The sequence below is a fragment of the Anas acuta genome, chromosome 18, assembly GCF_963932015.1.
Source record: "Anas acuta chromosome 18, bAnaAcu1.1, whole genome shotgun sequence".
Lineage (NCBI taxonomy): Eukaryota > Metazoa > Chordata > Aves > Anseriformes > Anatidae > Anas > Anas acuta.
This window is the reverse complement of record NC_088996.1, coordinates 8,517,640-8,541,574: the sequence shown is the minus strand read 5'-3', so window position 1 is coordinate 8,541,574 and position 23,935 is coordinate 8,517,640. Positions and strand designations below refer to the sequence as shown.

At 41.9% G+C, this 23,935-nt stretch overlaps 1 long non-coding RNA gene across 2 annotated transcripts in view; it reads left to right on the top strand.

Annotated features, from left to right (window-relative positions):
* The window catches only part of LOC137841870 (uncharacterized), a 98,191-nt gene that overhangs the window by 71,731 nt on the left and 2,525 nt on the right, over positions 1-23,935 (top strand). For both annotated transcript variants that reach the window (XR_011088812.1, XR_011088811.1), the window contains exons 2-3: positions 19,546-19,788; positions 20,158-20,312. This is a non-coding gene — a long non-coding RNA (uncharacterized lncRNA). The remainder of the gene's footprint in view (positions 1-19,545; positions 19,789-20,157; positions 20,313-23,935) is intronic.

Here is a 23,935-nt window from a genome sequence, read left to right as displayed (position 1 = left end):
AAATCCCTTCTCACTTTCATGAAAAAACTTTGGAACCTGTTTGGCCTGAGCCCTAGAAGTAGCTCTCACTGGCCATTTCAGTGCACAGAAAATTACTAAACTGCAGAGAATTGTGCCTCACGGTATTTAAGCTGGGAATTTTATACAGAATTGTTTTGCTACAGGAGGTGAGAGGTTGCATAGTAGTCCTTCACCTTCTGGAGACTTCTTTTTCTCGCTGTTTTGATTTTTCTCTCTTCTTTAAAATATATATAGTTATGATGAAGTAGAAAGAAAGGTAACATGGGAGAAAAGTATATTGCAAACTCTTAATCTGCACTCAAGGAATGTCTTGCCAACCTCAGTAAAATCTGAACTGTTTTCTGTCCTGATCTCTTGACTTCTTGATGCAAATTCCTCCCAATTAGATTTCTTTAGAAAACCTCTTATAGTTTCTTTCAGTGGTATTTAGTAACACTGAAAAAATCTAACGTGTTTTGCATGAGGTGCCTTTTAAAAAGTTTTTAAAAGTTAGTTTAGCGTTGTTGGGTGTTGTTTGTTTGTTTGTTTTAACACCAAAAACATTAGGACATCGTGCCAATAAAAGCTCATCAGCTTTAAAGACAGGTATTTTAATCTGGCTTTGTGGGTTTGCTTATCTACTTCCTCAGTCTAGCTCTTGTTTTATAAATTGCTAATTTATGGCTTTTCTTAGTATCTTTATTGGATTTCGTTGCAGAACCGTGGCTCTGCCAGCAACGTGTCTGTGTGCCTCAAAGAGAGGAGCCCCAGTACTCCGAGCAGCTGTTGACAAATTATTTACTGCTGAAGCTCCCATGTTGTTCGGTGCAAGCTAAGGAGTACTCTTTGCATGCTCCCTGCTCTATAATTGTTGGTTTTAGTGCTCTGTGTCTGTGGCCAAATTGCTGCCTGAGGTGTCAGAAAATCAAATGTCTCTCTATTGTTTATCTGCAGTGCACAGCTAGAAAGCCCTAACTGATGTGCGTTCAACCTCTGTGCTGTCGATTCCAAAGACGATAGCATCCATAAAAGAACAAAGCTGAATAAAATGGGAGCCCAGAGTTTGCATGTGACCTCGTTTTGGGGCAGCAAACACCTTACTTCAAGGAGGCTGCAGAGGCCTGGAAGTGGTGTTTCCAGGTATCAGCTTAAAAATCACGTAGGAAGTAGAGGTGAGCACGCTAAAAAAGCTTTGTGATCCTGTGCCAGTTGGATTTGTCCTTTGGAGAACTAATTCTTCAGTCTTATGTAGTGGACTGCTGCAGGGACTGCACTGAGGAGAAACCTTCGGATACGGCTGTAGTGAGATTGAGTGAGATACTGGGTGTCAGCCACTGAAATATGGCTGAGGTGAAAAACATTTCCAAGACACTGGAATGATGACAGTTTGTATGTTTCCTGGGAAGGAAGGCTACCAGGAATTTAGGGTAAGGGAGGTTTGGAGTTTGAAAATCCATTTGAAGGTCTTATACTGTCAACCCTGAGGAGAAAAAAAAAAATATCATAGTATGTATGTATGGCTAGCTGTGATCCTGTGCATGTTTATAAGCTGAGGAGACAGCAATCAAAGTTCAAATGTTCCACAGAAATACCATGTCAAAACACTGTCAAGGAAAACAGAAGGACAAGGGAAATTTGTGACATTTTATGGTGCTGGCAAATGTAAAGTAGCTGGAAGGTTTAGAACAGGATTCTTACAGGATATAAATCTCTACTTCTAGTGGTGCTCAGACTCAACATGAGCAGAAATCTGGCCATCAGGTTTCTAATCTCTGAGTATAACCAAAGCCAATGTTATCAAGAGCTCACGTTTAAAACCAAAAACACCAAAAAAGCAAAACCAAAGTGACCCAGAATCTGCAGGAGGCAAGGATAGGCTAGGTGGGACCAAGAAAAGCAAAGGAAATCCGAAGAGTGGAGTTAGCAGTGCTGAGTCATAATAAGACAGCAAAGGAGGAGAAGGCTGCTGGGGAGAAAATCCATTCCCTTCCTTTGCTATCTGTCAGGAAGATAAATCTTTCTCTCTGGGGTAGCGTTTCAGCCCTGTGCGCCCCACTCTATACTCATTAGAGGCACAAAGCCCCTGCTCGGTGCCAGAAGTTCAGCGCATCTCCTCCCCGTCCCCACAAGCAGTTGGCTCTGGGTTAGTGGCAGATCAGTACTTGGATATAAACAAGAGAGTCTGAAAGCACCAGCATGGATTACAAATTCAGGTGGTGTCCCCAAGGTTCAGCCCCATCTGGGGGTGCTCTGAGATGCAGGCTGCCTGCAGGGCTTGTGTATGAGTCTGCGTGCAGAGCTCATGCTCCCTGCCTGTGGTTTCTTATGTCCTTCACTAATTTATATCAGCCTGCTGTTTGCATATATTTAATTCATTTACTATTTTTCATATACTTTCTGTAAGAAATACTTCCAGTTTTCCAGAATAGGAACTGTTGCTCTGGCAATAAGAGTGGAGAACCAGCATCAAAGCTCCTTTTACTGAGACTGCCTGATTTTTATTCTCTGCGAAACTGCAAATATAGATTTCAGGCATACTGTTGGATAGCTTTCCTAATGCTCGCTGCAGCTGCACAATATATTTGCAGTGGCTCTTGCACACACTGATACATACTTACATCTATGATGTAAATGAATAAATGTATCTGTGGTCTGTGCAATTAAAAATGAATGGCCATGCAAAAATGATAGCGGAGTTGTTTCCATATGATGGTGATACCCATAAAAACAGATCATTGCACAGTAAATGGTCTGTTTATAGATGCAGTTTTCTTTTTTTTTTTTTTTTCTTTAAAATGCCAGTTGGCTGAAGCACATTCCCACCTCTACCACCTGCTTGAGTTATTATTATGGGCTTTTTTCCTAATACCAAACTAACATTGAAATATAAATATATTCTTCATTCTTTGAAGTTCTGGCACTCACAGGCAGTGGTTATGTGTCTGTGTGGGTGTCTGTAGGTGGACATTGCTATGCAGCTGCTGAATTCACTCATTAAATTACTAGGAGGAAAGTCCTGGCTCCACCAAAGCAAGTGCATAATTTCTGTTACCTCAAACTTCATCCAGCTGTCATTGTGCCTGAATAAATGAATAGTTGAGGCAGCTTTGACTAATCTCACTATTTTATTTTATTTTTTTTTAGACTAATCTGTGTTGTCCACCATTGCAATACATTGTAATGCTCTAACAGGGAGTTAATACCGTTTTTTTTTTGTTGTTGTTGTTTTTTGTTTTTTTTTTCAAGGAGTGAGATCTAACTGCAGCTGCAGCTGTTATGGCAAGCTAAGAAACTTGTCCAAGTACACAGAGATTTTTGGCCAAGGGCTGAATCAACCATGAGGGCTGCCCAAAATCTGGGAAGGAATTATTCCTTAGAAACAGATTCATATAGTATTGCCACTGCTGGGATAGTCCAGGTTTATTAGGAACTTTTTTAGGATGATAGGATGATCCAGGTATTAACTTAATAAGAATTTTTACAAAATATCAAAATAATTGATTTAAATTGAATGTCATTTACTTGCTGCTCACAAGGAATTTTTAGTTGAATAAGCACACAAAGAAACGAGGTTTTGGAGGGAAGCAACAATTGGTGGAGACTGGATATTCCCAGAGTTGGTCTCTTCTTATTCAGCAATGCTTGTTCAGTGTTTCATGACAAAGTTAACAGCAGCATTAGGTAGGAAAAGCCATCTATCTTGAAAAATACATTATGTCGCTGTTTAGCTGATTGACAGTCATAACCATTACCAGCTCTCATACTGAGGAATGTTTGGGATTCTAAGAAATACTCTCAGACAGGAGGATGGACCCCAGAATGCAGTGAGGTGTGCACGAAAGCAGCGCTTTGAGCTCAGCCATTTGGCCAGCTCAATTTTTCTCATAATATGTGCTAATTTTGATGTGTACATGCTGATGCATGTAAATAGTCAGTAACTATATTATGCTAAAAATACTCTTTTTTTTTTTCTTTTCTTTTTCTCTGTGCTCTGACGCTTTCTTTCTTATTTTTCTGTGTTTTGTCAGTGCTGATGTTTGTTTTGTCAAATTTAGCAGCTCAAAGGATGGAACCGCTAGTGGATGACAACACAATAGGTTTCAGTTGTATTGTTCAATGTTCCTCAATTGCCAGTGTCATTTCCAGCAGAAGAATCTCTTGAGTAATGTGAACTAGAAAATCATTTAATTGTATCAGCTTCACCTGTTAGAAAATGCATGCAGATTTGGCAGGGATAGGTCTTTAAGAATGTCAGGATGTTTACAGCAAACTTGAAGCAGACAAGCTGCTAGGTTCTTCTAGCCTACTGTATTGGGTCTGGCTGGAATGTTAACTTTCCCAGCAGCAGCCCATACAGTGCCGTACGCTGTACTTGTAGCTGGAACAGCAGTGTTATCACACCAGTGTTGTGTCTGCTGCTGAGCAGCAGTGGCACAGTATTAGGCCTTTCTCTAACCCTCCTAGGGGGTGGGCAAAAGTTGAGGAGAGAAACATCACTAGGACAGCTGGCCTAAACCAATCAAAGGGATATTCCATACCATGTGATGTCACACTCAGCAATAAAAGGGGAAAACAGGAAGAAGAGAGGAGGGGTGGGCTCTCGTTTGGAAGACGTCGGTCCTCCTCTCGAACACCGGCTGCGTGCGTTGAGGCCTTGCTTCAAGGACGTGGTCAATCATCGCTCATTTGTGGGAAGTAGAGAGTAATTTCTTTCCTCTGCACTTCCATATAGCCTTCATTTATTTTGTTTGTTTGTTTTCCTCCCTTCTTTTTATTTTCCTTTTTTCCCCTCCCTTTCCCCTTTCCCTTTTTATTTCCCCTTAGTTAAATTGTTAGTTCGGTAGTCTTTATTTTATTATTATAATTATTTTCCCTTTAATTAAATTATCCTTATCTCAACCCGTGAGTTGTTCTTTGCTTTACTTCTCCCCCTCCTCATCTAAAGGAGGGGGAGTGAGAGAGCGGTTGTGGGGTTTAGCTGCCCAGTACGGTAAAACCACCACAGTCCTTTTTGGCGCCCAACGTGGGGCACGAAGGGTTGAGATAACAATAGAATTGATTAAACGCATATAACTAACACGCTTGCTTGCTAGTAACCATGTACATTGCCCTGTTAATAATAATAGCTTTGTTCCTATGTCATGCAATCCGTGTCATATTCTCCTTTCTCCTATATATCCGATCCGACAAAGTGCTACAATCTGTGTTCACTTTTTTTAATTCGCTGTGCTGCCAAGCACTGACCTTGGTTTTAATCTGGAATTCAGGCTCTGCACTGTTATCATTTGGGTCCCATGGAAACTATCTTTCAGAGAATATTCAGAACTACACTGCCTTCCTTTTCTCATCTGGACACCAGTTTATTAATAATATTAAGAATGGTACCTTTCCCTCCTTTCACAGTGGGCTAATTACAACCGTTTGGGAGTATTTTGAAGATCCATCTGTAACCCATGTATTGCTATTTCTAATTCTGAACAACCAGTTTCATTTTCTCTCTAAGATTAGTCGATTGTTTAGAAAACTTACTTGGGAATCTGTCCCGAAACAGTCTTGTGGTGAGTGGCTAGGTGTGTGGGATGATGTTAGCAGATACCTGTCACGAGTGTCTCCTCCAATAGTTTTGAACTTCACCCCCGAGCAAGTGCTAAATCCTAAAAAATTAGTAGAATGTTTGAGAGTTGTATGTTCTGACCCTGATAATGCCGGAGAACGACAGCTTGCAGCATTGTGCTGGGTCCTGGCTTATTCCTATCAAACACTGTTTAACATCATCCAGCAACTTGAAGAGAGGGAGGAAGTCTCTGAATATGATGACCAAGTAACACACGATGTGGCTGACCCAAAAGACCAACCAACTATGGTATCAGTCGCCCCCATAGTCAAGTCAAAAAAATGGAAACGGAAATCAGCTCGTTTAGTAAGGGAAGAAGGCTCTCCTAAGGAGGAGGAAGAAGAGGAAATGGCAGGCACCTCTAAAGCAGGGCCATCACAAAAACAGCGGGAAGACGAGACAGAAATCATAAAGGAATCAGAAATCACTCGATCCTTATCCCTGAGTGAGATGCGAGAAATACGAAAGGATTATGGTCGACGCCCAGGTGAACACATCCTCACTTGGCTGCTTCGATGCTGGGATGCTGGGGCCAATAGCCTACAATTAGAAGGCAATGAAGCCAAGCAGCTGGGATCCCTCTCTAGAGAAAGGGTAATCGACAAAGTAATCGGGAGAGGAGCACAGGCCCTCAGCCTCTGGAGACGACTCCTGGCGGCTGTGAGAGAAAGATATCCCCATAAGGAAGATATTGTATATCAAATCGGCAAGTGGACCACTATAGATAAAGGTCTCCAGCATCTGCGGGAATTAGCTGTGCGGGAGATGATTTATAGTGATTTGGACAATGCCCAGACACCTCAAGACCCCGATGAAGTCCAGTGCACAACATCCATGTGGCGTAGATTTGTGCGGAGTGCACCACCAGCACATGCCAGTACCCTGGCATCAATTAACTGGGATGAGGGGATGGGACCAACATTGTATGATATGTCCTGCCAGCTTCAAAAATATGAAGACAATCTCTCTGCTCCGCTACAGTCCAGTGTCTCAGCTGTGGAGAAACTGTCTAAAGGACTTGACAAGCTCGTGGAACGAGTGGAACGAGTATATTCCCCCTCATTTGGACAGAGTGATACTTCAGCCACTAAGAATCAGCATTCGCGCACTCAAGAGAGAGAGTACCCAAGACGTACACCACGTGGCACCTTGTGGTTTTTTCTGCGTGACCATGGGGAAGATATGAGGAAATGGGATGGTGTACCTACTTCAACCCTAGCTGCTCGGGTACGTGAACTGAAAGGAAATACAGCAGCAAGAAGAGGGGTTCCTAAGAGAAATGCTGCTCCAGTTTCCATGGGGCAGTACCCCAGAGGCAGTAGAAGAGTTGATGTTATTCTTGACCCTGATGAAGAGACCTCTACCTCTCATTTGCAAGAATTAAGTGGCAGACGCTCCAGCCAGGACTAGAGGGGCCCTGCCTCTGGCCAGGTAGAGGAGAGGGATAACCGGATTTATTGGACTGTGTGGATCCGATGGCCTGGAACATCAGAACCACAAGAATACAAAGCTTTAGTGGACACTGGCGCACAATGTACCATAATGCCATCAGGCTACCAAGGGACAGAACTCACCTGTATCTCCGGAGTGACAGGGGGATCCCAACAACTATCTGTACTGGAAGCTGAAGTGAGTCTAACTGGGAATGAGTGGCAAAAGCATCCCATTGTGACTGGCCCAGAGGCTCCATGTATCCTTGGCATAGACTATCTCAAGAGAGGGTACTTCAAGGATCCAAAAGGATACCGGTGGGCTTTTGGCATAGCTGCTTTGAGCACAGAAAAGATTAGGCAGCTGTCTACCTTGCCTGGCCTTTCAGAAGACCCTTCTGTTGTAGGATTGCTGAAGGTTGAAGAACAACAGGTACCAATTGCTACTACAACGGTGCACCGACGGCAATATCGCACCAACCGAGACTCCCTGATTCCCATCCATGAGTTGATTCACCGACTGGAGAGTCAGGGAGTAATCAGCAAGACTCGCTCACCCTTTAATAGTCCTATATGGCCAGTACGAAAGTCTAATGGCGAGTGGAGGCTAACAGTGGACTACCGCGGCCTGAATGAAGTCACGCCACCACTGAGTGCTGCAGTGCCGGACATGCTGGAACTTCAGTACGAACTAGAGTCAAAGGCAGCCAAGTGGTATGCCACAATTGATATTGCTAATGCATTTTTCTCCATCCCTTTGGCAGCAGCATGCAGGCCGCAGTTTGCTTTCACTTGGAGGGGCATCCAATATACCTGGAATCGGCTGCCCCAGGGGTGGAAACACAGCCCTACCATTTGCCATGGACTGATCCAGTCTGCACTGGAGCAAGGGGGAGCTCCTGAGCACCTTCAGTACATTGACGACATCCTCGTGTGGGGCAACACAGCAGAAGAAGTTTTCGAGAAAGGGAAGAAAATAATCCAAATTCTCCTGAAAGCTGGTTTTGCCATTAAACAGAGCAAGGTCAAGGGGCCTGCACAGGAAATCCAGTTCTTGGGGGTAAAATGGCAGGATGGACGTCGCCATATTCCAATGGATGTGATCAATAAAATAACAGCAATGTCTCCGCCAACTAGCAAAAAAGAAACGCAAGCTTTCCTAGGCCTCGTGGGATTCTGGAGAATGCATGTGCCAGGCTATAGTCAACTTGTGAATCCTCTATATCGAGTGACTCGAAAGAGAAACTATTTCGAGTGGGGCCCTGAGCAACAACAGGCATTTGAACAAATCAAACAAGAAATAGCTCGTGCAGTAGCCCTTGGGCCTGTCCGTACTGGACCAGCTGTGCAAAATATACTGTACACTGCAGCTGGGGAGCATGGCCTCACCTGGAGCCTTTGGCAGAAAACCCCAGAAGAAACTCGAGGCCGACCTCTGGGCTTCTGGAGTCGGGGCTATCGAGGATCAGAAGCCAATTACACCCCAACTGAAAAAGAAATACTCACAGCATATGAGGGTGTTCGAGCTGCTTCAGAAGTTGTGGGTACAGAGGCACAGCTCCTCTTGGCACCACGGTTACCTGTGTTACATTGGATGTTCAAAGAGAAAATTCCCACTACACACCATGCAACTGATGCTACATGGAGTAAGTGGATAGCACTAATTACACAGCGGGCTCGAATGGGAAAACCCAATCGCCCAGGAATCCTGGAAGAGATTATGGACTGGCCGGAAGGTAGAGATTTCGGAGTACCAACAGAAGAGGTAACCCGTGCTGAAGAGGCACCACCATACAATGAGTTGCCAGAGGACAGAAAGCAGTATGCGTTGTTTACTGACGGATCCTGCCGTGTGATAGGGAGTCATCGGAAATGGAAAGCTGCTGTGTGGAATCCCATACGACGAGTTGCGGAGGCCATGGAAGGGGAAGGTGAGTCGAGTCAGTATGCAGAAGTAAAAGCCATACAACTAGCCCTAGATATCGCCGAAAGAGAAAATTGGCCAGTATTGTATCTTTATACTGACTCATGGATGGTGGCAAATGCTCTGTGGGGGTGGCTGCAGCAATGGAAAGAGAGCAACTGGCAGCGCAGAGGTAAACCTATCTGGGCTGCTACCCTGTGGCAAGATATTTCTGCCCGGGTAGGAAAACTGGATGTTAAAGTACGTCATGTAGATGCCCACATGCCCAAGAGTCGCGCTACTGTAGAACATCGGAACAACGAAGAAGTGGATCGAGCTTCGAAAATTGAAGTGGCTCAGGTGGACCTAGACTGGGAACGTAAGGGTGAGCTGTTTGTAGCTCGATGGGCCCATGAAACATCAGGACATCTGGGGAGGGATGCCACTTACAGATGGGCTCGTGATCGAGGGGTGGACTTGACCATTGAAGCCATCACACAGGTTACCCATGAGTGTGAGACCTGTGCTGCAATCAAGAAAGCCATGAAGGTAAAATCTCCCTGGAACAGGGGGAGATGGCTAGGGTTTCAATATGGTGAGGCCTGGCAAATTGACTATATTGGACCACTTCCAAAAACCCGCCAAGGCAAACGGTACATACTCACCATGGTAGAAGCAACTACTGGGTGGTTGGAAACATACCCTGTAAACCATGCCACGGCCCGAAATACTATCTTGGGCCTGGAAAGACAAGTATTGTGGCGTCATGGTACACCAGAGAGAATTGAGTCTGACAATGGGACTCATTTCCGAAACAATCTTGTTACCTCCTGGGCAAAGAGGCATGGTATTGAGTGGGTATACCACATCCCTTATCACCCACAAGCCTCTGGGAAGGTTGAGAGGTACAATGGACTGTTAAAGACTATGTTACGAGCATTAGGTGCTGGGACATGGAAACAATGGGACACAAATCTACCAGAAGCCACTTGGCTAGTTAACAATAGGGGGTCTAACAGCCGTGCTGGTCCTGCCGAAACAAAACCCCTACACACTGTGAAAGGAGCTAAAGTTCCCGTAGTGCATGTAGGAAGGTGGATGGGGAAGGCAGTGTGGGTTGCTCCTGCCTCGGGAAAAGGCAAACCCACTCGTGGGATTGTCTTCGCCCAAGGACCAGGGTATACCTGGTGGGTCATGCAAAGGAATGGGGATATCAAGTGTGTGCCTCAAGGAGATTTGACACTGAGAGAAAACTAATCTGTAATCTAAGTTATATGTTGTAGGAGGATGCTGTAGGATCAACGACAGGTCATCATTGCAAGGAGCCGGGCAGTGCAACAAGAACTTGAGCTAAGCTGGTGCTCGCGTCCAGACATCCAACTCCACCTGCCTTGAGTGGCCACTTTGGCAGATGAAGACCTAATCATCAACAGTTCTTATGAACGTTTTCCAAGAAAGACCTATGGAATGAGAAGATACACCTGCCTATTAATCTTGTCCTATTAAATCCTTGTCCTGTTAAAGGATAAGGAATAATGATGAGGATGCTTGTATGCTAAAGTATGGGGATCTGAGTGTGACACAAATGTTATGGAATAAGGGGTGGAGGTTGTATTGGGTCTGGCTGGAATGTTAACTTTCCCAGCAGCAGCCCATACAGTGCCGTACGCTGTACTTGTAGCTGGAACAGCAGTGTTATCACACCAGTGTTGTGTCTGCTGCTGAGCAGCAGTGGCACAGTATTAGGCCTTTCTCTAACCCTCCTAGGGGGTGGGCAAAAGTTGAGGAGAGAAACATCACTAGGACAGCTGGCCTAAACCAATCAAAGGGATATTCCATACCATGTGATGTCACACTCAGCAATAAAAGGGGAAAACAGGAAGAAGAGAGGAGGGGTGGGCTCTCGTTTGGAAGACGTCGGTCCTCCTCTCGAACACCGGCTGCGTGCGTTGAGGCCTTGCTTCAAGGACGTGGTCAATCATCGCTCATTTGTGGGAAGTAGAGAGTAATTTCTTTCCTCTGCACTTCCATATAGCCTTCATTTATTTTGTTTGTTTGTTTTCCTCCCTTCTTTTTATTTTCCTTTTTTCCCCTCCCTTTCCCCTTTCCCTTTTTATTTCCCCTTAGTTAAATTGTTAGTTCGGTAGTCTTTATTTTATTATTATAATTATTTTCCCTTTAATTAAATTATCCTTATCTCAACCCGTGAGTTGTTCTTTGCTTTACTTCTCCCCCTCCTCATCTAAAGGAGGGGGAGTGAGAGAGCGGTTGTGGGGTTTAGCTGCCCAGTACGGTAAAACCACCACACCTACGCTCTAAAAGTAAAATGGGACTTTCAAGACCTGAACTGAAAACTTTCCAATTTTCTTACTATTGTTTGCCATGTGTTGGTTTATCATACGTGTCTACGGATCCTTTAGAGGCTTCCTTGTTTGCACGAGCATACAGAACAGCACAGACTCAGCACACCAGCCCTGCCAGGCTGCACGTTCCGCTGTCAGACTTCCCTGGGCCTGGAGCTGTCGTGCTACCACTGCCTAGGTACGCAGTCATTTGCAGGATGTGCTCAGTGGATGCATGCTAGCAAATAGTGATGTTGTTGCACTAACTGCCTTACAGAGAGTTTGGGTAACTCTGTTAGCATCACTGCAAGCATCAACCCCGTGACATGTGAGGGAAGGTGTCTGGTGCGAGATTGGGTTTTGGGTTGTTTGTTTGGAGCTGGAGCCCCCTTCTTCCCCCCCCTTGCTGTGGCACTGCGTTGATATTTGTGCTTTTTACATGCCGTATGGGTGAGATGTTGTGGCGTAGCTATAAATGTTACAAAATAGGAAGTTCAGCATTGCAAATGAGACTAAACTGCCAGAGTAACACGCTCGTCACTGGGAAGATGAATCATGTCAGAAATTCCGACAAGTCTGTCTCCTTCCTGTGAGCAGAAATCTCTCAAGTGATCAGCATGGATTTCGAATAACATAAAATGAGAATATTTTGCATTTTAAGTCTATTTTTCCATGTATTGACTTCCTATTTAAACTTGACTCTCAGGAATTGTCAGTGAATGCAAGATTCTGTTATTTAGACGTGAGCATTTATTAGGTACTTACCTAATTCAGAATTCTTACGACACCTCATCAAAAGGTGCTGAACCTCTTGTAGGCATATTTCCATTCAAGTTAGATAGTTCCTGCCTTTGTGGGAGGGGCTGAGGGGATGATGTCATTATCTATTTGAGTTTGTTGCTGTTGGTGTGGTTTGTTTTCCTTTTTTTTTTTTTTTTTTTTTTTTTACAATTTGTGCACAAATAGTGCATTTTTTCTGCCTTTGCATATGGCCTTTGTAATTTCCTCCACTGTAGATCTTTCAGATTCTACAGCAGTAGAACTATGCCAACAACCCCAACATTATGAACTGAATCAGACCGGGAAGGGATGCTAAATCCCTTCACTGAGGGCAAAAAATCATGATTTGAGTAAGAGGCCTTTGAATTTCTCATGCAAAGACCTGAAAATTAGCTCGTAATTAAGCTGATGATTGTTTCTAGTGAAAATGTTATAATGGTATCACAAGCTTCTGTTTAAGACAAACTGTTTTATATTCTGAGATGAGTAACTTTTCTTCCTGCTGTCATTTCACCATACTTTGATCCTTATCAGTGAATCAAAGGTATGTTTTTGGCAATAAGTTCAGATTTTTTTTCTTTTTTTTCCCCTACCTGAAGCCTCTGAGAAGCAACATTAGAAGTTACCTTCTCTTGTTGTTTACATCAACGATATTTTTCTTTCCTGTAGCCAGGATGTGGGAAATTGCAGAGTTCTTCCCGTTTGGTGAGTACATGGGATGCTTCAGACTGCCCAGTGGTTGGGCTGTTCCCGTTACAAGCCAGAAGTCCCTATGAATATACCAAAGGTCCACAAATGCTTGGATTTACCCACTGTATTTGTGACTTCTCTCAGCCCATTTTTACGTACAGTAGACTCTGACTTGCCAGCTGTTAGAAGAGCATATTGGTGTCAGAAATGGGAACAACTCCAATTCTCCCTCATTTGGGATATTATTGTGAGTTTAGCAAACAGCAAAGTATGCACTCCAAACAGCTGGGGAACGCCATGGAGAACACGCGGCCCTGTCAGCTCAGGGCTCAGCTGGTGGCAGCACGAAGCCCCTCAGAGACGCACAGGCCCAAAGGTCCTGCTGGAGAGCCTCTGGGCCGGCCTCCTGCTTGGTGGGGATATTGCCACTGCTGCATCAGGTCAGCCTTGCCATTTCTTTGTCTTTAAAGCCTTCAGAGATGTCGTTTCCACAGCCTCTCCTCTAGGCCTTTCCGAGGGCCGTGGTGCCCTGTTGGTGAATGTTGTTTCCCCTGTACAGAAGGGCCAGCGCCATGTTAGGCCCTAAAAGCTGAACTGTGAGCGTGAGGTATGTCCCTCTGAGGCAGAAATCTCACTCGTTGTGGCCTTTCCTACAGCCACCTCCTCAAGAAAGGGCTTTCCAAATCCTCTGCAGTTTCTGGGCAGAGGTTTAACCAGGTTTGTCAGGCAGAAGAGCACAACGTGAGCGTGGGTGGCTTTGCACAGCAGGCCTCACTGAAAGCGCTGCTCTGTTATTGCTGCTCTGCCACTGACACGTTTTGTAGTGCTTTATAGAAGCTCACTGTGGAAAATCATAAGACTTTTGTAGACCAGTACAGCAATGCTATAGCAATATATTGTTTAGTAAACAGACTTTCATTCAGTCTGTTCCATACTATCATCACATTTCAGTTCAGCTTTCAAGGGTCCTTATTTCTCTCTCTTTTTTTTTTTTTTTCTTTTTAAGCCTAGGTATCTAATAGTGATGTCTGTGGTTATTTGTAAACAGATCTGCAAGCAGTTAGAAGGGTGACATTACATACATAAGCACAGCATGCATTTTTGCTGGAAGTTTCATTCTCTGATAAGTAGCATCAACTTCCTGCTGTGGCAGATGCAGATACACAGAATATAACCTCTTCCTAGCTTGGGCATTCAGAAGCTCTGCGATACCGACAGGACTAGCTTGACTTTTCCAGCATTCAGACAGTGTGTTTGAAACATCCCCCGCCAATACAGGGAAGCAGGACTTTGATACTGCAGGAATTGCATTGTTAGGAACCCCAGAGAGGTCAAAACAGGAGTATCTATGGGCTGGATTGTGCTTGCTCCAGAATGTACAGACTGAATAACTGCAAAGGCACATCGGGATGTGCGAAGTGGGAAGGTTGATTATTGCTGACAGTCCTGCTGTGCCAATTGTTCTAAGAGAAATTGGTCCTCCTGATGCAGCAGCTCTAAGTTGCACTTCTAACAATATATCCTGAATTACCATATTATCTAACAACAGTTGCAGAAATGGGGAACCTGAGCTTTAGGTTCAGTTGTGTTTAAAAGGATGTCTCTAGAATAGACCCTTACTCGCAGCTTGTTTTCAAACAAGGTAACGATTAACCCAGATGTAGTTTTTTCATGTGGTGTATTTGTTGCCTGGAGCCAGCTGAGTTAAGGACAAAGCACTGCAGTGTGGAAGCACCATGTGTTAGCAGACAGCGTCAGAGCTGCCTGGCCACGACTGTGCTAGAGCTGCTCCTGATGAAGGGAACTGGCTTCCAAACAAGCCTTTCACATCTTACGGACAGAGTGAAGTATTTGGACAAAAAAGACAGCATTTGAAAGTGAATGTTTAATCATGGCTTGTCTTTAGCAGAATGCTTTTATTCATTTGCTAGCTCATTTGTTTATTCTCTAGCACATTTATTGGACTGCATTGCAAGGAATAATTGTGATCTGCTTCTGGTCTTTGACAGGGTCCTTTCTGTAATGTTTTATTTGGAAAGAGTTTCTGTAGCAAAGGTGTCAGGCAACATCTGCTGACAAGTATTACAATAATTGTCATCTCTGTAACATCTAAACCACTTAGTAGCAGCCTTGTTGGGTGAAGAACTTTCTACTTTGCTGTTTATGGGAGCAAGATAATCATTATTGTGTTTCAGAGCATGACAGGATTTTCTCCTAGTATCATGTATCTGTGCAGGATCTTCTCTTGGGTGCTACTTACATAAACTTTGTATTTAAATTGTATTACCAATATGCTCAGTTAGGGGAAATAAATGAAACAATGCAGCATATTGTTCTGCTTTGTTCAATTTTAATTTTGACTAAACTATTCGGTTCGGCACTGCAAATAGTCCTTGGTCGCAAACAACCTGAAAGAATGTCTCTTGTGATCAAGTTAACAGCAGTAGTTTACATGTGGTCTCAAAGGAGCATCAACTTGACAGATACAATAATTCTGGGATTCTGACTTCTGTAGATAAATTCTGGAGGGAACTGAAAAATGAGAATCATAAGAACTTGTTTCTGAAGAGAAATCACAATGGGAATTAGTATATTCCTGTTAGAACTGGGAAATATGAGAAACCAGGCTGATGTTTCAGACTAGACTGGTTGCTTTGAATGCCTTAATCTGGGGAATCCTCGTGAAAGGAATATCATATCAATATCTTGAAATGTAGATTAATTCTTGGTATTTATCTGGGTGCAACAATTTCCACCTTAGACCTTAAAGGGGAGCTTCTGTAAAGTTGTGCAAAGAACAGGAAAAATCTGTCTTCTAACGTTGACCTTATTGCAGGCTGTTCAGTAGCCAGCCTCTGTGCAACTCTGACTCGTTGCAGCTTGCATCTGGCAAGTACTGTGTTGACAAAGTTATAAATCATGTTGGTTTCCAAAATGTTTATCAGAACTATGATGTTATCTAAATGATGATTGTGAACAGTATCTGTCAACTTGCTGTCAGATTGTTCTAGAAATTCTAAAATTAGTGAAGATTATGAATTACAGTTGACTTGTATTTGCTTTAAAAGACTGAGAAGTAAACCAGTAACTTTTAGTCTATTGGTTCTGTTTTTCAAGTCTTCCTCCTCCCACAGTCCCTGCGAGAACTGTTGAATTGCATTTCATCCCAACCAATATCGATTTTGTGTGGCTTTTTCTTCCAAACTCTTGTTTTTCAAAGAAAAGTTACATAAAAGTTATAAAATCTATTAAGAAGCTATGTTTTTAGAGGTATATTGTGGTTATGTTTGCTAATTCAGAGAAATATTTTTCTTTGCAGTGCCAGTGAAACAGGAAATAATTGTAGTGGATATCTGTTTTTTTTTGTTTGTTTGTTTGTGACAAGAGACATCTCTCAGGGCTTTTGAATAGTATCTCTCTGTTGTCTTTGTTTATATGAGAAAATAAAGGGCAGAGCTTTTGCTGTGTTCTTGTAATGGTCATTTGGCATGGGATTGGTGTGATGATGAGGGATGTCACTGAACTAAGTAGCTGTCATGTGCCAAAGTGATCTTCCAAACTTGTAATAAACATCCAGCTAATGTTTTGTTTGGGGCTTTCAAGAAAACTGTACTGACAGGTAGGCATTTTTTATTTTTATTTTTTTTCTTTTGAGGGAAAAATATCAGTCTGTAGAAGTGTTATAATCTCTGGTGTCATTCTGTACAAGTGTTTTTAATCCATTTGCTTTGAGCATGCATTACCAATTGCCAGGGATTGCAGCTTCAATGGAAGGTCTGAGTTTTGTCTATTCACCCTGCACTGTATGAAGCAATTACCTTTACATATTAATAAGTGCTTGTAATTTGTTTTTATTTTCTTTCTCCAGACATAAAAGCAAACACTTCTGAGAGGGAAGAAATACTCCTTTGTCAGAAGCTCTGGTAATTAACAAATAAGCAAACTCAGTCTCTCCTTGTTTGATAATGATGGTTTTGTAGGTGGAGTGTTTGCTCCCTTAAAATGGAAAAATGTCAGGGCTCTGTGTGGAGTTCCCGTGGTGGCAAAGTGAGACAGAGAGGAGGTAATTTCTTTAACTGGCTGATTAGCTGTTTTTTTCTCTGCATTTAGTGCGGACTGCTTACGGCATAGGGAGTGCTGCGCAGCTTGCACTGGAGGAAATGGAGACAAAAAAGGAGGAAAAATACAGTGGGGGGCAGGAGAAAGGAAGGTTTTGTCTTTGTTGTGCTGGTCAGAAAATCAGTGAACAGTCGTGTCATCCCCTTCTGCCGTTTATTATCTTCTTAGGAATCTGAAGTTTCACATGATTTTCTTTTTTTTTTTTTTTTTTTTTCCTGGCTTTCAGGTGCATATGAGCTGTTCCCACTCCCCTGCCCATTTTATTTTTTATTTTTTTATATCTTGTTAATACTCTTTGAGTTTATAATGGGTTAGGTCCCTCGCAGGCTGCACTGTGACTGACATGAGCCTGTCTGTCACCTTTCCTCCCAGGCTGTGCTTGCTGGTGGGATGTAACAAAAAAGTGAGCTGGTTGACTGGTACCTTGCAGTGGGTTTATGCAATTTTATCCTTTTTATACATTAAAAAATGCCACCTATGCATGAACATGAAAAAGTTACACCTTGTGCAGTTTCAGTTCCAGTTCAGCCGATGACTAGGAAATATAATATAGGGACTGAAAGGAAGGGCAAAACCCCAGATGTTCCCTGAATTACCAACAGAAGATGAACGAACCCGATGAAGAAGAGAGCTGACCCAGGCTGAACTTTGGGGACCTGTCCAGAAAGGTTACATTATGATGTCCTAAAAAAAAACCACCATAAATCCCACATGGTTGCATTATTAAGTGTCACACGTGTCCTGAAAGATGTAGGTTTCCTAAAGCTTAGGTGCTATTCTGAACCAGGACTCCCTGTTTCCAGCCCAGCCTGCTGCAGTGTGTAGGAGCTGGTTCTGTGCCTTGTCAGTGCAGGACCGAGCTTCTGCCTCTCTGCTTTCATAAGCATGCTGCCAAAGTGCTCAGGAGTTCTTGAATGACTCTTCTGCAAAGTCAGCTTTGCTTGCATCTCACTAGCCTGTGCTTTGGGATTTTCTCACTGCTTTCCTTTTGATCATTATTTTCACAGTTCTACCATCTGCACATTTTATAACTTCTGTATTAAGAAACTCATCTCCTTTAACAGCTATTAATCGGAACGTTTTGAAATTGCTGTGGATATTGCCTGTTTGCTCTTGAACAGTTTAGGAATCATAAATGTGATGTGATATAAATCTGTAAATGAAATATTACCTCTCACATAAAGCCTGTGCACATATATATGTATATATATATATATTTTCTTGCTTTGGTAATTTTAGTCTCTGCTCTGTGGTCAGTTATGTATCATCAAGTCTGGAGATACATGTCTCTTGTATATATAAAAAATTGTACTAATTATTGAACAGACTCTCTAAGTAAAGCCAAATAAGAACTTAATGACTTCTCAGACCCAAGCTTTCATCCCTCTAATATTTCATATATGTTTTAATTGCTGTTTGTCTAGTTGAAATATCCTGAGAATGTCCATAAATTGATGTCTTTTTCTTTTCTCATCTGTAATCTCAAAACAGAGAACAAGAATTACCCTGCATGCTGTGTTGTTGGTTTTTGTTTTTTTTTTTTCTTCCCCATCTAGTTTCATTTGAACACTATAGACAAATACATCTTTCTGTCATCTGATGTATCAATATGCTTTGGGCATTTCAGGTCTTTTTAAGGCTATGATAACTTAAGTTCACCTCTGATTTTTATGATGAGTAAACTTCAAAACAAAAACCGTTAAAATTTAAGATAAGTACAGACTAGTGCAGGTGTTTAATCAAAAGTATTTGAGGCTGGGGAAAGTCTCTAGAATTTTTCTTAGCCAGAAATTTCATAACAGCAATTTGCTGTGTGAGATAATTAATTTTACAAATCAGATCCTTTGAACCATTAAGAAACTTCTAGTAGTCTTGAGAGGAAAAAAAAAATAGACCTTCACATTTTTCCCTTTCTGTACCTTCTTATAAAGTTCCTGGAGGAGGGACAAGATGGCATAGATCACCAAAAAATAGTGGTGATGTCTAGGACAGAGGCCATGATTCAGTTTGCCTACTGCATCTCAAAAGAATGATGATTGATAGACTGAGTACAGCTATGTTTCATCACTATAAATCTGAAACTGCAAATAACTTTGGCTTTGCAGTGGCTCTGCCAGGCTCAGAGTGAGCTGACAGAATCATGAGACTGTGACAGTGAATGGACCTATGACAAATTTACACCAGTGCAATTGAGAATAGAGTTTTAGAGAATATTTCTTAGACAATAACAATGATTTTCTGCTGGCTCTTTCTACAAGTCTGCAGGTCTTTTTTGTTTAGTAATGAATGATTGAAAGGATTTGCTTAGTAAATGGGTGTGCCATATACATTTTTTGATGATGTGACAGGAATGTTTCTGATCAGAATAAATGGTAGTCCCATTCACAGTATACTTTAAAATGAGGTCAGGAAAGTCTTATTAATTATTCTGAATATTCTCTGAATTACTTGGTTTGATTGCAAACGATACAAATAGTTTACTACTTTATAAGTGAACTTGATGCGTAATATGACATCTACGCTTAGACATTACATATGTGGAAATATTAATGAGCTTTTGGGACCTTGAACCATATTCTTTCAGTAGCTGCCTTAATGTGCAGGGAATGCAGTGACCGATGCACTATCAATAACACAACTGACTGTCCTGCCTGATTTATTTTGCAGTCATCCTGGAGAAATCACTTTGTGGTTACGACTCAGCAAATGTTGAGGAATGTACCTCTTGCCAAAATTACTAAACCTGAAACTGGGTTGCTACTCAGCAGAAAGAAGAAAAAACAGGCAGCTGAAGTACGCTGGAAACAGTATCCATTTGGGATTGCAGGAAAAATCAAGTGAAGGATAAAAAGTAGTCTGCAAACAAATCAGGCATGTTAAGGGTCATGCAATGCATCAAACTAGAAAAAGGTGAGCTGACATTTCTGGTTATTTGTTACAGTTCCCTAACTGATGTTCTTATTTTAAGTTGTGCTAGTCAGATTATTTTGACAAACAGTTCTAACAATATTTTATTGTGGTCAAACTTTGAGACCATTCGGTGATGTTATTACCAAAATTAAGAAGTTTGAGATGACTCTGGTTCTAGCATAAGGAGAGTTACTGCAGGGAAGCAAGCATCTGTTCAAATTGTTTCTGCAAGGTGTTTATAGTCTTTCCTAACAACAATCAGAAATAGCCTGACCCTCAGTAATTTTCCACCTTAAGACTAGAAAATCCCTTTGATAAAAGGATTTGCGATTTATGATTTTTAACCCTTTTTTTGCTATTACATTTTAGGATTTCCCCAAAGCAAGCATGACTGTAAGTGGAAAACTTCCTTCAGGAAATGGGAAGGCACCTGAGCGTTTTGCAGACCTGAGATTGCATCCAAATGCCTTTGCAAGGATCCAGGCAAAAAGACTTTCCTTCTGTCCTTTCCAGTGAGACTTCAGGTAAGAAATGGATTTCACAATGCTACTTTCTGTCGGTCCAGATGATGAAAGAATGCAATATCCACCTGAGTGGCTCATTGCACAGAAGGGTGTGAGTACATCAGCAAGGTCGGTTTACGCAGAGCTTCTGTCTAAGCAAATTCAGACTCCTGTTGTCCAAATACTTGCTGTGTTTCTTTGATTGCAATCATTAACATTAGGGATTTAATCACCCAGAGTTGGACCTGTTTTTATTTTTTGATGTTGAAAGCATTCTTATAGTTGAAAAGGTAGAAGGTAAGTGAGTTCTCTTGGAAAATATCGGTCAGGTGTGGACTGAACAAACTTGGTGTATGCATAGAAGTTCTGTCCTTAATTTTCATGCGTTTTGAAGAGCATTGTTCCAATCCATGCACTTTGTGACCAAAGTTGTGCTCCTTGAGTGCACCTAAGCTGTTCTTACTACTTAGAAACATAAAAAGACATCACTAGAAGATAATTGTCTGTTCAGTATATGGTGATTTTTATGTTAGAGCTGGAGATACTTGTAACATTGCATTTTTTTATTGTGTTTCTTGTCTAAACTTTTTTAAAACAAATTTCCTCTAATGCTGTTCATAAATCCAAATAAATGCATGTGGCAATGATTGGAGCTGAAGGCCTGTAGTGAATAGCCCTTTCAGAACACAAAGACATGAGAAATAAGTTTGGCTCAGAGGAAGTCAGGCAGGGAAGGAAAGATGCAAGCAGACATCAGACTAAGTACAACTTCCTGAAATTAAATCCTGTAGGTCAAATTAGAAACATATCTGTCAAGGTATTCTTATCACATATAGAACAGCTAATTTAAACATCATTATAAAAATTTAATTAAGCATAATCTGCAGAAACCTGAAGTATAAAACTAAAGGACTAAAATTAATAGTGTAAGAATGAGTTTCGTTCAGTTTTAAACTAATGGTTTTTACATGATATCTCCCGTTAAACCATAGACTCATTTGGGGAATGCAGGATAGTAAATTTTTATCAGCATTTAATTTTGTTTAATTTAGAGCAGAGTTCTATAATAACATTTACCATGGAATACTCAAATTAGACTAATTACGTGTGTCAATTTTTGTCCATAAATCATTTTTAAAAATAGACTTGGGACACAAGGTGGGTAATACGCTACATTAGCGATAATGTATTTTGGAGTGGAGTTTATGTTTGGGTGCAGCAAAAAACGATGGTGCTGTTCGTTTTGTATTTGTAAAACTATAAAGACACAAGAGGAAACAGCAGAAGGTTTGATGAGAAGTCCCTTGATTAAGCAAGGCAGGTTCTCCTGAATGGCCATGAATCAAATCCAAAACAGAGAAATTAAGCTATCCCTTGGAAATGATGTACAGAACATGTCCTGACTGTGTTTCTTTACAGTGATTGTAAACAGCTTTTCTAAGAAAACAAACATCAGTCATTTTGTCAGTCACTTGAAAACCTTTTCGTAAAGTACAGGTATTGTACATAGCATTCCTCAACAAGTGGATAACAAAAGGGAAACCTTGGGAGCTGCAGGTGTTGTCTTGTTGACAGGGTTGTCTAACTAGTGGTTCGTATAGCACGTTTGGAAAATGAATCGATCCACCAAATTGCTCTTTTATTGGAAGATGTTTCTTTTCCTAGCTGTCACAGGAACATATATTTCTTTCTACCATGAAGATATAGGCAGACATCGTCGTCTTTTCCAAACCCAGATAATTTTTGTTTTAAAAATCATTTAAGTTACTAAGTGACTGCAGCGTACTGATCTGCCATGTTATTTACAAATCTCAGGAAGTTAACAGCTAGAAAATGATTACTTAAGGGATGTCATAAATCTTAACACAGCCCACACAGTAAGCACACTGGCCTGAATCCAGTTCTTGCAGCTGGCCAAAACACATTCTTTATGTGACCCAGAAAAGGAGAATTTAAATGGCTCAGGGTGGAAAAGTCACCAGTTCTGCCCATAGCACAGCCTACTGTAGGTTTCAAGTCCTTGAAGCTGCAACTTGTAGCTTCAGGAGATGTCCTAGAAGATAAGGAGCACTGGGATAGTCTGGTAGCAGTGACCTTCAGGAGCTTGATGCCAGGGACTGGGAACAGGGCTGTTGTGTGACTCTACATGGTGTGACTGTTGTGTCAGTGCGTTGCCAAAGAACAAGTTCATCATGTGAACAAGTCAGAAGTCTGACAGAAAGGGGGAGTGAAGCCCATTCAGTGGCTTGCAATAAGAGCAAGAAATCTGAGGTATTTTCCTGATGAAACATAAAGAAAGATTTACTTATAACTTAACTCTGTCTGATAGTTGTGGGCATAAGGTGTGTTATTAGTTGATGTGATTTCGGTACTGGAGCATGCTCTTTCAAAGAGGGAAGGTTGGGGGGGGGAAGGGTAAAGTGCACCTGCCGCAGTACAAGTGGGTACAGTGTAGTTCTGTCGTATATGGCAGATTCTGAGAAATCTCCAGGATGAATTCAAATTCTAGTAGAAAGCCATTCACTGGATCCCTGGAAAGTAGATCTGGTGAGCAGGATTAGTCGTGTAACCATTTGATTCATCTGTGTAGTTTATCTAATCACTTTTATCACCTGGATCTTTTAAAATCTATTTAATACACCCATGTTTTCTCTAACAGTCCTTTTGCTGTGTTATTTTAGTGGTGAAGCTGAAATCAATAAATGAAATGGCAAAAAGAAAGGAAGATTGATTTTCTTTTATTTTTAATTTTACATTCTTTTTTCTTTTATTCTTTGTCTTCTACTCTGTTTTCTTCTTAGTACTCTAGAGAAAGCTTGTTGATTTTTCTTCTACGTAATCCTGGAGTAGCTAAAAGCTTGTACTTAATGAGGCAATTGCCAACGCCCAGCGGAGACCCGATTTGTCTGTGCGTTGTGGGTAACTCCATTAGCTGCAGTGGGCTTGCAACACCCGTTTAGGAATTACGTCTCTAATCATGTTGTGGAACGTTGTTTTGCTGATATTCCCAGAGAATATAGACATGTCTGCGATAGAGAGCTTGTGTGGCATAAATACACGTGCACACAGCTACAAATTAATTAATATTTGTGATGGAGTGTAAAGAGTCATAGTCAATACAGAGAAATGATGGGAGCTCAAAGTGGGAGTGTATGGGGAAGTTGTTCTGTTCCCACCACTCAGGGTGATGCGAGGAAGCAGCCAGCCACTGACCCCCAGCGTGTCACAACAGGGACCTGCTGGCCAAATCTTCTGGTCGGTCACATTGCTTGGGGTTTGAGGAAGGAAGCATCCCTTGCTGACAGCTTTGCATACAACATCAGGAGCTCCTCTACATACAGCACTATTGCAGACAGAAGCTATTCCCCTTTTGAAGACACTACCTGGTGTTTTTGTCCCCCACGACTCCCATCTGGCACATCCCAGCATCACTGCAATGTCACATTCCCAAATGGCTGCAGGTTGTTCTGAAAGAGAGAGCTACTGTTGATGAATTACTAATAGGGTCATTTTCTGTGTTTCATTGGTTTTCAAGTGACATGGAAGTCAGTGAGATGTGGGTGGCTAGCCTTCTTGGCATAAGGCTGCTCTGAAATTTGAAGATTTGTTTGCTTCCTCAGGGACAGTGCCCAGACCTACTTTAA